Genomic DNA, 14,776 nt, shown 5'->3' on the forward strand with positions numbered 1-14,776 from the left:
CATATGAAGAGTGAGCATTGTCACACCAGAGGATAAAGAGGATGGAGAAGGTACCGCTGTTTCCAACAGAAGGAGAAGTATGAAGAACATTCACATTCCACAGATTCCTAATCTGCACTGCTGCTTCTGTAGCATCCTCTTTAACTCTGGCTAAAGAATGTGTAAAATGTGAATTTCCTGTTTGAATAAGATGCCTGTATTTAACTGCAAGTATTGTCACAAAAAGGGTACCTAAGTACCTGTTTACAGGGAAGGCAGCAGCCGGAACTCACCTACCTGCCTGGTTCTGGGACCTGGAACGTCCAGGCGACCGCCAGCGTTTTGCTCCAAAGAGGATCTGAAGGAAAAGGAAGACTTTTCTCCAAGTCCTGGACTTTGCGATTAGGATCCTCATGTAAAGGAGAAGAAGAAAGATGAGACTCCCGAAACGCCTTTATGAGATGGAGAACTTGCCCTGAGTGGGAGGGGTTGGGCTCAGGGTTCCAAAAAGGGTGAGAAAATCAACCCTGGCCCCTTTCCAACTGGTCTGGTTGGGACTGGTCTCTGGTTCATCAGACAGACATCTGATACTAGCAGGCCTATGCTTTCTGAGGCCCATGGGGAGGACTGCCTCTCTACGGGGCCACAACCTCAGACCTGGGGCGGGAACAGCCCAAGCAGCTTCTCTGAGCTCTGGCAAACGTTGACATCCTGGGAAACCAGGTGGTGCTCGAAATCAAATACCTCTTTGTAACTCAGACCCTTGATTTCTTTCCCTGTGGCTGGTGAGGCCTAGGAAAAATGCTCCCCTTGGAAGTGAAATCCAGAGATAAACAACTGAGAAGCTCACCAACCGGCTGGAGAAGTTCCACTTCCTCTGCAGAGAGTGGGTTTTGGAATAATAATGCTCTATTTCATAAGCTACATTCCAGTTTCAAGAGCCCAGTGACTATAACCATTCATCTCCATAGACAATTAGTCTCCCAAAGTTCTTTTCAAGCGCTGGAGGCTCTTGTGTCTGCCCCACAGCCTCTCTGGATGAGGCTGTGCCATAGCGAGGTAGGTCCCAAGATGTGAAAATATAATCAGACCCAATATTCAAGAAACCAGAATGCTAATTTCCTAAAGTGCTTAGTCACTTTTAGCCACTGATTGCCTCCTCTGTGATTGGGCCCAGTGTGAATCTGAGTGAGTCATCTATTGGGATAAGTATATACAGGAGAGACCAGCAGGACTTTTTACCAATCTCAGGTCTACTGGCTAATGAATTTGGCATCTGGGCAGTGTTCCTTGTACCTCATCATTTCATTCATTTATATATATATATATATAGAAAGCGGGCTTTCAGACACCAAATGTGCTGGTGCCTTGATCATGGACTTTCCAGCCTCTAAAACAGTGAGAAATAAGTTTCTGTTGCCTATAAGCCACCCAGTCTATGGTATCCGGTTACAGTGGCCTGAACAGACCAAAACAGCACCTCTGCAAACTATCCACAAGTTCCAAAGAGCATGCAAGATATATATAGATATATAGAGAAGATATATAGAGACATATAGAGAAGATATATATAGATACATAGAGAAGGAAATGCGTGAGGTTCAGAGAAAGAAGGAAAGTTTCTTGAGGATGTGAGCTATGAACTGATTCTAAATACAAAGCAATGAATTGTTTTAGTTTTTAAAATAACTTTGGAATTTTTAAAAAAATATTTATTTATTTATTTAGGCTGCTCCAGGTCTTAGTTGCAACATGCAGACTTCTTAGTTGCAGCATGAGGACTCCTAGTCATGACGTGCATGTGGGATCTAGTTCCCCAACCAGGGATCGAACCCAGGCCCCCTTCATTGAGAGTGCAGAGTCTTACCCACTGGACCACCAGAGAAGTCCCAACTTTGGAATTTTTCATTATAAAACTAACTGTTTATATTAGGAAATGCAGGTTAGAAAAAAAAAAGTTTAAACTCCCAACTACCTCACCACCAAGAAGTAACTGTTGGGCATCACCCTGCAACCCAGGCCCCATTTTTTCCACCCTTCCCGTCCCTTTCTATCATTCTGATCTACTTCACACCTACAAAGCATCCTCACTAGATTTCATTTCACAAAATGTTTTCAATGCTAAAGCAAGTTTGAAAACTACTGCTAAACACCAGGGGCAGATAAGCCTCCCTGAATCCTGACTCCTTTGTGTCACGGTCCTTCTGATCAGCCTCCAAAGGCAACCTCCTTAGCTTGGTCATTTGGGGCCTCTGCTTCTGGCCACCGTCTATCTTTGCACCCTGGGCACAGCTCTTCTATTCAAATATTTGCATTCATTTGCAAACATTTTCATTCAAAACCTGAGTTTGTCTAGCTTTATTGGCCTATGTGTCACAGCAATAGCAGCTTCCTCCGTTGCTCCACCTGAGTGCTGCGAGATCTCTGAGGCCTCTCAGAGTCACACCCGGAAATTTCACCCCATGCATTGTTTGACATGTACTCACAACATGCCACAAACACATGGCCCCTGCCATGTTCTTCCTTTCCCATGCCAGCCACCCTTATGCCCCACGTTTATGCTTTTTGCCAAGGCCACCACTCCTGTATGTACCCTCCACAAATACTGTAATGTCTTTTCTCTCGATGAGCCCAAGACTCAACCCTCAAGGTGCCAGCACTGTGTCCCCTGGAGTCCTTAAGGCACAGGTGGTAGGCCAGCTTGCACCCCCTGGACTCCAGGGGACACTACTCACAGCTCTATGACTCAGATCCTTCCTCATAGCAGCTCCTTGGTCATCTGCGCTCTTTCAACAGGCTCAGACCAGAGTCCTTCCCAGTCTCCTGTCCCTGACCCCCCACAGGGCACCCTTGACAGTTTACTCATGCAAGTGCACATCCGAGAGCTATGTGTCTGGCTGTACTTGGATGTACTCAGAGGTACTTGGATATATTCTAGTCTTGCTGGTAGAAAGAGTTTAGATTCAAACCAGGAATCCCACTACATTCCCTTTAAGACCCTCAGACTTAGCACCAACCTTTATCAAATCTTCTCTGTCTCAGGCTAAATAAACTTATAAGCCTCTGTAGCAATCATGGTTGTACAACTAATTTGATAATTAATCATGTTTTCGCTTGTGACAACTCTTTTGTTCTTTCCTCAAATTGGTGTTAAAATTTTTATTGTACTAGAAAAAATATATTTTAAAGGAATATCTTTCTGATTCTGAGGATATTGAGCAAAGATATTCCCCTTCTCTATTAGTCCTTAAGAACATAGGCATAGCTTGAATAATTTAAAAGCATCAACATTTCATGTTTATGTCTTGCTCCATCATTGATATAAGGACCGTGGTTTTGACTGCTTTCCATTTGTAACCATGCCTGGTATTCAGTGGGCACTCATATACCAGGTGGTTCTTTCATTTTAGAGAGGTTTAAGGTTATTATTTGTACCTTAAGATAGCAGAGGATAAAAGACAAGACAAAGTAAAGAGGACAGAAGAAGTTATACAAAACAAAAAATTCCAGAAAGAATAACCATGGAAGAAAGCTTACTTTAGCATTTTGGTGATAGGATAAAAGATTCCTGAGGTAATCTCCCTTCTTGTAGGTATTGCTTTAAATGCACATATTGAGTATCTCATTCACCCATCCCACAAATACATATTAAGCACCTACTGTGTATCAAACAGACAACACCCCTGCCCTCCAGAAACTTCCAGTCTAATAGAGAGAGGCAGAGACTAAACCAGATCCTTTCAGACTGTAGTAAGTACAATGAAGGAAATAAATAGAATGGGGAGTAAGGATGCAGCTCCTTTAGATTAAATGGTCAAGGAAGCTTTTCTGAGGAGGTGATACTTACGCTGAAACAGATGGTTGACAAGGCAACAACTACAGGCAGAGTCAGGAAAAGAATGTTCCCAGAGCTACTACATGCAGTCCCACAGGTTGTGCACTGCCCATGCACTCCATTCACATGGACAACAGTGGCATCCCTGAGAGCTGTGCAGCGCAGCAGCTCAGAGTGTTTCAGGCACATGTAAGTCAGTTCACTTGTATAGTTAATTTCCTTTGCTCAAGTTGACTTGCACATCTACTGACATGCACCTAGTCCATCTGGACACAATGGCAATCAAATTAACCATGTGATGGTTCAGACAAGTCAAGAAAATGACCCTCAGCAAATTGCAGGCTGGACTCGATCGATCGGCTTATGACTATATGTTCTCCACTTCTGGAGACATGGGAGATGAGCCTAGAAATTAACACAGTTTAAGTGGGAAAAGCTTGAGGTCATTTTGGGAACCAATCCATTGTCTACTCCTATAGTCATAATGCCAGGAAAAGGAAAGATGAGTAATTGCTATCCAAGCCTAAAGCTGGTTTTCTGGGTGAGAAATCCTCCCTCTTCAGGAATGATCAAATGTGAGGTTTGGAAAATAGCCTTTATAATTACAGACTATACTATTAAGTGCACGGCAAATTAATCATTTGACTCCATGGCATGGTGGAATCCCATAATGACAGGTTAATGGATTCCATGCTTAATTAAAAAAAAAAAAGGACCATTAGACTTCTAGTAAAGTCAATACTGTAGCTCTTTGCTGGCCACAGATCCCCTGTTAAACTGGCCTCAAAAGCAAATGTATAGAGAAAATTGAGGTTCCAAACTGGTTTAATGGGTTTCACAGAAGGGGTTCAAAGGTAGCTTTCTTGTCAATTTACAGTTAGGCAATGAAGGCTTAAATAGAGCTCATATGCTGACCTCAGGCTGCTCTGGAAATGAGACATCTGGAAACTGACCCCCTGTTCCCTGAATCTCTCAGCTGATTCTACTTCCTCTCTGAACTGTGCTCATCAGTGTTTGAATCTGTCCAAGTCAGTTCTGAAGAGGAAGTTCCAGTCTCTCCTCCCTGCCACGTCTGCGTGTAGAACGTGACAGGAGTTCAGGGGGCAGGGAGCTGGCAGGATCAGAGGGCAGGATGGGGCAGAAGTAGTGCTCCTGGGCAGGCGCTGAGAATAGAGTCATGCACAACCAGGCGAAGAAAAAATGCAGGCCAGCTTTGGCAGGGGGATTATTCAAGGGCTTCCAGTTGTGGAAAGCAGGGTGGAGGTGTCCATCCACCAGCACCAGGTGGAGCAGGGTTGTTCTGGAATATCTGATTCAAAATAGGTGGAAAGATGGGTCAGGATTCAAGACCTAAACATTGAGAGTTGAAGGACTGTAGGCTCCACATAGCTACCTAGAGCATGCTTGCGATCTTTACTGTACATATGAATCGCCTGGAACCTGGCTAAAAATGCAGATTCTGATTCAGTAAGTCTGGGGCTCTGCAGTTCTAACGAGTTCTCAGGTGATGCCAGTGCTGCTGGTTTATGCATCACATGGAATACAGGGGCTACAGCACAGGGCAGGGTCCCTCCTCCTTTTCTCCTAACCATCATGGGCCCTAGAGGAACCGGGAAGCCTGGAGATTGGGCAATAGCACCACTCTTGCCCAACAAAACTGCTGACAGGACACAGCAGCCCAGAGGCTGGGAGCAGTCCAAGCCCTCTCATGCATTCCAGGGCAGGGGCTGAGCAACTGGCTGCTGGCTGAGGCTCAGAGCAGAAAGAGCCTGATCAATGGACATAAGAAAATTATCAAATTAGAAACAAAGATGGGTTATATTTGGTGAATCAGAGGGAAAAGCTTAAAAATCTCTGTCCCTTTTTAACACCTCAAATAAAAGATCCTCATCACTCCTACCCACTGTGGTCAGTGCTCTGACTGAGGTCCCTCTGCAGAGTGGAAGTCGTCAAAGTACGTTGAACAAATGCTTACCCGGGCAGAGGGTGGGGTTTATGAGCTGTTGCTCTCTCGTACTAACCTTCTAGGATAATGAAAAGGGAAGATTTCCTCCAGGTCCATTTTCCTGGGCTCTAAATTGGGTGCTTAATATATGAACTTGGCTATACGATAGCACCCTGTTGTTCAATTAAACACTAGTTTAGGTGTTGTTGTGAAGGTATTTTGTAGATGCTGTTGACATCTACAATCAGCTGATGTTAAGTAAAGGTCTTGACAGTCTGGGTGCCTCATCCAATCACTTGAAAGGCCTTAAGAGCAAAAGAGGTTTCTCTGAGGTAGAAATTCCACCTGTCAAGTGCAGCTTCAGCTCCTGCCAGAGAGTTTCCAGCCAGCTGCTCCACCCCACAGACCACAGACTTGCCATTCCCCACAATCATGGAAGCTACTTGCTTTGAATAAATCTTGTTCCGTATACATTTGATCCTCATTATTCACAGATTCTCTATTTGTGAATTTGCCTACTTGCTAAACTTTATTATAATGCCAAATTAACACTCACAGTGCTTCCACAGTTATTCCTGGACACGTGTAGAGTGGTGAAAAATTTGTCACCTGATGCAGCTGTTTTTCCAGCTGAGGTTGAACAACGTGACTCCAACTTCTTGTTCAGCTCTCAGACTGTAAACAAGTGTCCTTTACGTGGTCTATGCAGCGCCATGATTTTCATATTTTTGTGCTTTTTGTTGGTGATTTTGCTGTTTACAGTGGCTCCTAAGCATCTTGCTAAAGTGCCGTCTAGTGTTCTTAATGCCAGAAGGCTGTGATTTGCCTTGTGAGGAAATACGCTTCATTCAGACATCAGTTATAGTGCTGTGGGCTGTGAGTTCAATGTTAATGAATCAACAGTGTATATTAAGTAAGGTGTCTTTAAACAGAAATACAGATAAAACAAAGTTATATTCTGATCGGTTGAGGAGAATGTGACCAGAGGCTCACAGGAACCTAACCCTGTATTCCCCCTAGGAACAGTGGCTCAGTATTTCCTAATTCAGTGTTTGTGGGGACTTTATGGGACATAACTACCATGAATAATGAGAATTGACTCTGTGTGGGGGGTGGGGAGGGCAGCATGCACGCGGGCATCCGCACTACTGGTTCTGTTTCTCTGGAGGCACCCAAACTGATGCAGGTGCAGTACCACCCTCTCCTCCAGGGCTGGCTGTACACTGCACAGATGATGAGGGCCTTTTGTCCTTTCTGCATTCAGATCTCTGACAATATTCTGCAGAAGGAGGAAACCAGTTCACTATAAACCATCTAGTGAATGTTAACAGTCCCCTTTTAAAAGCAGTTTTTCCCTTACTGGGTCATACTTAGGGACACAAAATATACACAAGCCCTATAATTTGGATGGTATTCCATCTCCCTGATAAAGAAAGAAGTAGGCTAGATTAGGTAATAGCGAGAATGCATTTCAGCATTTTTAATGTAATTTGGATGATAAGCCCCAAATTACTTTTCCAATATAAACCAATCAAGTCGATTCCAGTTTGAGTGACTTTACCAAAATAAACTTCTTTATGAATGTATAAAAAGATAATTAGACTGTCTCCAAGGCATTGGGCCTATTCCCAACAATGGAGAGAAGCCAGCATGTCTCAGAGTGACATGCAGGCACCAATTTAACAACCCACTGCCCTTCCTCTCCCCACCCCAGTGGTCAGCTGTAGTCTTCTCAGAGGCTGTGGTTATGATTCTCACTTGCCTGGTCCACAGCTGCAGGCTCCATTGCTAATTCTAAATTTGTCATCTTCCATGTTGCACTGTCTGACACAGAAGGAACTGGCAAAGAGGAGTCATGTCTTAGTCAAATCCTACCCCGCTCCTGGAATACCACCCAAGCTCACACCCTCCATGGCGTGAGTCAGCTGTGCCAGCTCTGTGGATATCGTGCGCTTTTCCCCACGTGCCCACTGACACCTGAATGAGGCTTGAAAAGGCTTATAAATAATTCTCTTTTTCCTTCAAGAACACGTCACAGCTAAGACTAAGCACCATGTATCAGCTTCCACTGATCCTGAAAGAAAATACTGTTTGAAAAAAGCTTCTTTCATACACAGCTTCAAGAAAATCAGAACACCATTCACTTCTCAAACCACCCATAAGTTAATTCAAGTGTCAAAAAGTGTTCAACGCAAACAGAGGAAGGGGAGAGGGAGCATAATACAGTCTGAGAATTTTTTTTTGTATTCAAAAGTGTTTCCCTTTTAATGTTCAGCAATTTTCATGACATGTGAATAGTATTCTAAGCTGTTAAATGGTAGAATGGGAACTGCCTTGTCCTGTGACTTTTTTTTTTAAATTTATTTATTTATTTATTTTTGGCTGTGTTGGGTCTTCGTTTCTGTGCGAGGGCTTTCTCTAGTTGCGGCGAGCGGGGGCCACTCTTCATTGCGGTGCGTGGGCCTCTCACTGTTGTGGCCTCTCCTGTTGCGGAGCACAGGCTCCGGACGCGCAGGCTCAGTAGTTGTGGCTCATGGGCCCAGTTGCTCCGCGGCATGTGGGATCCTCCCAGACCAGGGCTCGAACCTGTGTCTCCTGCATTTGCTGGCAGATTCTCAACCACTGCGCCACCAGGGAAGCCCCGTCCTGTGACTATTAAATTGATACACTAAGTAAGAATGATATACTAAATACAATTAAAATGAGTATCACCCTTCTACCAAATAAAAAATTGTAGAAATATATGTAGTAAACAAACTGATTGAGTCAAATTATTTCGACCAGAAAAAAAAATGTCAAAAATGCCTAAACAGGACTAACTCTTATGAAGTTTGGCTTATAGGGCCCATCTCTCCCTGTGGCTCTTTGTCCTACATTTTCCCACCCTTTTGGTCACCTCCCTTCCCCCACACCAGGTATCAGGTCCTCCTTCCCCTGCTCTCAGCTGGTTGCTCCTTTCAAAAGGATTCAATTAAGTCAGGGGTTGGAAACAACAGCCGTCGGGCCAAATGGAGCCCATCTCTTGTTTTTGTAAATGAAATTTTATAGAAACCTGGCCATGCTTATTCCTTACCTCAATGGCTGCTTCTGCCTTACAATGACAAGAGTTGAGTAGCTCCAACAGAGACCTTATGGCCCACAAAGCTTAAAATATTTACTATTTGATCCTTTATAGAAAAAGTCTGCTAGCCCCTAAATCAAGTCCCTCGCACTAAGGTATTACAGTTTTAATATGTTACTTCTCCAGGAGAAGAGATCCATTACTTGGATTTTAATAGGAGGTAACTTCTTAATTTAAAGAAAGTAATGGCTAATAGCAGGCTTCTACTCATCAGCAGTGGGATACTCAGGAGATACTTTGGGGTAGGGGCATTTCTTAAGTTCAGTTACTATCTATTCCACCTGCCCATCAACCCAGTTGTGGGACCACCTACTGAGGATTTTGATAAAGGGTTACAATTGTTTGGAGAAAGACTTGAAAGCGAGGTCGGTCTGAAAGCAGTTTGGGACTGCTGCAGCTGGCATTGTGGAGAGGAAAACACACAACCCAAGAGATTATAATTTGTCTCCGCCTGACTCAAATGTTTATTCTTATCACTTAAAGACTAACAAAAACATTCTGAGGTCCAGTTAAAGAGAGTCAGATTCCTGACTTTGGTTGTCCCCTAATCTTTTGCCTTTTTACTTTTCACAGATATCTAACTTCACAAAAATAAATCTTTTTTATGGCACACCGAAGATTTTCTCTCTGAAGTTCCCATGAGCGGTGTTATTTATCTATAAAGAAGTCTCCTCCAAGAAAGCAGCAACAGCGAGCTCCTGGTGCAGCCTTTCTTCCAGAACAGAGGGGCCCGATTCTCACTGGCATTATTAGGCAGACTTCATGAGACTTTGAAATGGCCGCTGTACCAAATGGAAACAGAGCATCTGGTTTCCCATCTCAAGGTGATGCACGGGATTGATGGTCACTCCTAACATTCGTTTGTTCAGTATATTACATCCCAAAATGTTCTCCTAAACATTCTCTTGTTTAATCCTCAGGACAATCCTCTGACATGAAAATTGTCATCCCCTTTTTACAGGTAAGGAAATGAAGGATGTGAAGGGTTAAATGACTCACTTTAGATCAAACAGCTGTTGAAGGTGGATTCAGAAGAAAAAGTCAGGTCTTCAGAGTCCTCTCAGGGTAGGGGTTTATTCTCTGAGCTCATGCTGGAGGAAACCGGGGGCCTCGTCAAGAGCAGTGAGACTAGTGCAGTCGTTTGTGGAAGTCTTGAAGGTCACGGTTTTGTCACTCTTCCGGTACAAGAGTGGTAAGTGGCAGCCTAAAGAGGTAGAGGCTTCATTCAGATGTGCCTATGAGCTGCCCAAGGTGAGCACCAGGATGTCATCCCACACGGCTCCTGGACCCTCCTGGGATGGGGCTCATATAGCACTAGCACTTCAGCGGGGCTTTGTGCAAACTAGAAATTGGCAGGCCAATTATACAAAGGTGCTCCTTCCCTCAGCTGACTCAGCCCTGGGCCAGGCCTCAGCTCAGCAAGCTGAGTGGGCTAGATCCAGCCCCTGCTCGAGTCCCTCACCACGAAAAGGCATCATTGCCCAGGCACAGCTGGTACAACCATCCTGGGCCCACACAGTTCAGAGAGCTCCCTTCACCAAGAGGGTATGTTTCTCAAAAGAAAGATAACCTTACTGAGAAGAACTGAATCCATACGGGACCATAAACACTGCACGGTTTACCAAGAAGGTGCCAGTTACAGTCTAAACTTAGTATGGTTTGGGTAGTGAGGACAGTCTTTCTGAGCTGGAGAACTAGAGCTGGTCCCAGTCCAGCACATCTCCCTTACCTGGTCCTCCCTCTTAGCTAAGCCCCTCTCTGTATCCCACTCAAGCCCATTTCTCCCATTAATTTAAGTGCTGCCTCACTGAATGGAAACTTCCTTGAACTGGAGGGAACACACAGCTAGCAGAAGGGTGTAATTATTCTTTGTGAGTGGATGGGCGGCCACCCCCTCCAGCATGTCTCTGTCACACCAAGGCAGGCAACCCTGCTGGGCTAGGACATCTCCTCCAAGCCTACACATTTCCAAGACACCAGCTGCCATCAGAACATCCTGGGTCTCTCCCCGTTCCTCCTCTAAATGTTCTTGGGAGCCCATATCATCCTCTAGGCCACTGGGCAAAGTCCAGCTGAGCTCATTAATCATATACACTCACCTTTCCTTGCTCAGAGATCAAAGGCAGCAAGAGCTCACAATCCTCCGTTGCATTGTGTTTTCATAGGATTTGAAGGAAGAATGGATCCAAGAGCAAAAAGGCAGCTCCACCTAACCCTGGGAAGGACCGGTAAGCAACTCAGGGTGCAGCTACTAAGAAAGCAGGAGGAAAGTGAGCTGGAAGCTACTCTTCTTCATGTAGGAATGAATCCTCAGACTAAAAGTTTCAATTTACACTGAACACATTCAATTTTTTTTAATTAATTTTTATTGGAGTATAGTTGCTTTGCAATGTTGTGCTAGTTTCTTGCTGTACAGCAAAGTAAATCAGTCATATATATACATATATCCACTCTTTTTTCGATTTCCTTCCCATTTAGGTCACCACAGAGCATTGAATAGAGTTCCCTGTGCTATACAGTAGGTTCTCATTAGTTATCTGTTTTATACATAGTTGTGTATATATGTCAGTCCCAATCTTCCAGTTCATCCCACCCCCACTTCCCCGCCTTGGTAACCACACGTTTGTTCTCTACATCTGTGACTGTATTTCTGTTTTGCAAATAAGTTCATCTCTACTGTTTTTCTAGATTCCACATATAAGTGATATTATACGATATTTGTTTTCCTCTTTCTGGTTTACTTCACTCTGTATGACAGTCTCTAGGTCCATCCACGTCTCTGCAAATGGCACAGTTCCATTCCTTTTTATGGCTGAGTAATATTCCACTGTGTATAAATATGTACCACATGAACACATTAAATTTAAAGGTGCCTTGCCTTGCACTTATACAGTGTGCCAAAAGGGGTGCTGAAATCATTTCTAGTCTTGTTCTGATAACTGCTACCACCATGGTCCACATAAAAATGGTTGAGCAAGTGAGTATGTTTCAACTTGCCATCACCTTTTCTTTTTTTTTTTCCCCGCCACCACCAACCGCCCACCCCCCACTTTCCCCCCTTGGTGTCCATACATTTGTTCTCTACACCTGTGTCTCTATTTCTGCCTTGCAAACCGGTTCATCTGTACCATTTTTCTACATTCCACATATATGCGTTAATATATGATATTTGTTTTTCTCTTTCTGAGTCACTGCACTCTGTATGTTAGTCTCTAGGTCCATCCACATCTCTACAAATGACCCAATTTCGTTCCGTTTTACGGCTGAGTAATATTCCATTGTATATACGTACCACATCTTCTTTATCCATTCGTCTGTCGATGGGCATTTAGGTTGCTTCCATGACCTGGCTATTATGAATAGTGCTGCAATGAACATTGGGGTAGATGTGTCTGTTTGAATTGCGGTTTTCTCTGGGTATATGCCCAGTAGTGGGATTGCTGGCTATAAGGTAATTCTATTTTTAGTTTTTGAAGGAACCTCCATACTGTTCTCCATAGTGGCTGTATCAATTTACATTCCCACCAACAGTGCAAGGAGGTACCCTTTTCTCCACACCCTCTCCAGCATTTGTTGTTTATAGATTTTCTGATGATGCCCATTCTAACTGGTGTGAGGTGATACCTCATTGTAGTTTTGATTTGCATTTCTCTAACAATTAGTGATGTTGAGCAGCTTTTCATGTGCCTCTTGGCCATCTGTATGTCTTCTTTGGAGAAATGTCTATTTAGGTCTTCTGCCCATTTTTGGATTGGGTTGTTTGTTTTTTTAATATTCAGCTGCATGAGCTGTTTATATATTTTAGAAATTAATCCTTTGTCCATTGATCCATTTGCAAATACTTACTCCCATTCTGAGGGTTGTCTTTTTGTCTTGTTGATAGTTTCCTTTGCTGTGCAAAAGCTTTTAAGTTTCATTAGGTCCCATGTGTTTATTTTTGCTTTTATTTCCATTACTCTAGGAGGTGGGTCAAAAAATATCTTACTGTGATTTATGTCAAAGAGTGTTCTTCCTATGTTTTCCTCTAAGAGTTTTACAGTGTCCAGTCTTATTTAGGTCTCGAATCCATTTTGAGTTTATTTTTGTGTATGGTGTTAGGGAGTGTTCTAATTTCATTCTTTTACATGTAGCTGTCCAGTTTTCCTAGCACCACTTATTGAAGAGACTGTCTTTTCTGCATTGGCTCTCCTTGCCTCCTTTGTCATAGATTAGTTGACCATAAGTGCATGGGTTTATCTCTGGGCTTTCTATCTTGTTCCATTGATCTATATTTCTGGTTTTGTGCCAGTACCATATTGTCTTGATTACTGTAGCTTTGTAGTATAGTCTGAAGTCAGGGAGTCTGATTCCTCCAGCTCTGTTTTTCTTTCTCAAGATTGCTTTGGCTATTCGGGGTCTTTTGTATTTCCTTACAAATTTTAAGATTTTTTTTTCTAGTTCTGTAAAAAATGCCACTGGTAGTTTGATAGAGATTGCATTGAATCTGTAGATTGCATTGGGTAGTATAGTCATTTTCACAGTATTGATTCTTCCAATCCAAGAACATGGTATATCTTTCCATCTGTTGGTATCATCTTTAATTTCTTTCAACAGTGTCTTACAGTTTTCTGAATACAGGTCTTTTGTCTCCCTAGGTAGGTTTATTCCTAGGTTATTCTTTTTGTTGCAATGGTAAATGGGAGTGTTTCCTTCATTTCTCTTTCTGGTCTTTCGTTGTTAGTGTATAGGAATGAAAGAGTTTTCTGTGCATTAATTTTGTATCCTGCAACTTTACCAAATTCAATGATTAGCTCTAGTAGTTTTCTGGTGGCATCTTTAGGATTCTCTATGTCTAATATCATGTCATCTGCAAATAGTGACAGTTTTACTTCTTCTTTTCCAATTTGTATTCCTTTTATTTCTTTTTCTTCTCTGATTGCTGTGGCTAGGACTTTCAAAGCTATGTTGAATAATAGTGGCAAGAGTGGACATCCTTGTCTTGTTCCTGTTCTTAGAGGAAACGGTTTCAGTTTTTCACCATTGAGAATGATGTTTGCTGTGGGTTTGTCATATATGGCCTTTATTATGTTGAGGTAGGTTCCTCTATGTCCACTTTCTGGAGAGTTTTTTTTATCATAAATAGGCGTTGAACTTTGTCAAAAGCTTTTTCTGCATCTATTGAGATGATCATATTGTTTTTATTCTTCAGTTTGTTAATATGGTGTATCACTTTGATTGATTTGTGTATACTGAAGAATCCTTGTGTCCCTGGGATAAATTCCACTTGATCATGGTGTATGATCCTTTTAACGTGTTGTTGGACTCTGTTTGCTAGTATTTTGTTGAGGATTTTTGCATCTATCTTCATTAGTGATATTAGTCTGTAATTTGCTTTTTTTGTAGTATCTTTGTCTGGTTTTGATATCAGGGTGATGGTGGCCTCATAGAATGAGTTTGGGAGTGTTTCTTCCTCTGCAATTTTTTGCAAGAGTTTGAGAAGTATGGGTGTTAGCTCTTCTCTAAATGTTTGATAGAATTCACCTGTGCAGCCATCTGGTCCTGGACTCTAGTTTTTTGGAAGATTTTTAATCACAGTTTCAATTTCATTACTTGTGATTGGTCTGTTCATATTTTCTGTGTCTTCCTGTTTCAGTCTTGGAAGGTTATACCTTTCTAAGAATGTGTCCATTTCTTCCCGGTTGTCCATTTTATTGGCATAGAGTTGCTTGTAGTAGTCTCTTAGGATACTTTATATTTCTGTGGTGTCCGTTGTAACTTCTCGTTTTTCATTTCTAATTTTATCGATTTGAGTCCTCTCCCTCTCTTTCTTGATGAATCTGGCTAAAGGTTTATCAATGTTGTTGATCTTCTCAAAGAACCAGCTTTTAGTTTTATTGATCTTTACTATTGTTTTCTT

General features: G+C 42.6%; 1 long non-coding RNA gene across 1 annotated transcript in view; it reads left to right on the top strand.

The window, feature by feature from the left end:
- LOC115864023 (uncharacterized) overlaps positions 1-11,110 on the top strand; it is a 66,599-nt gene extending 55,489 nt beyond the window's left edge. Inside the window, exons 4-6 of the long non-coding RNA XR_004043772.2 lie at positions 9,454-9,704; positions 9,801-9,841; positions 11,046-11,110. This is a non-coding gene — a long non-coding RNA (uncharacterized lncRNA). The remainder of the gene's footprint in view (positions 1-9,453; positions 9,705-9,800; positions 9,842-11,045) is intronic.
- Positions 11,111-14,776: the final 3,666 nt, after the last annotated feature.

This window comes from Globicephala melas, chromosome 12 (assembly GCF_963455315.2).
Source record: "Globicephala melas chromosome 12, mGloMel1.2, whole genome shotgun sequence".
NCBI lineage: Eukaryota > Metazoa > Chordata > Mammalia > Artiodactyla > Delphinidae > Globicephala > Globicephala melas.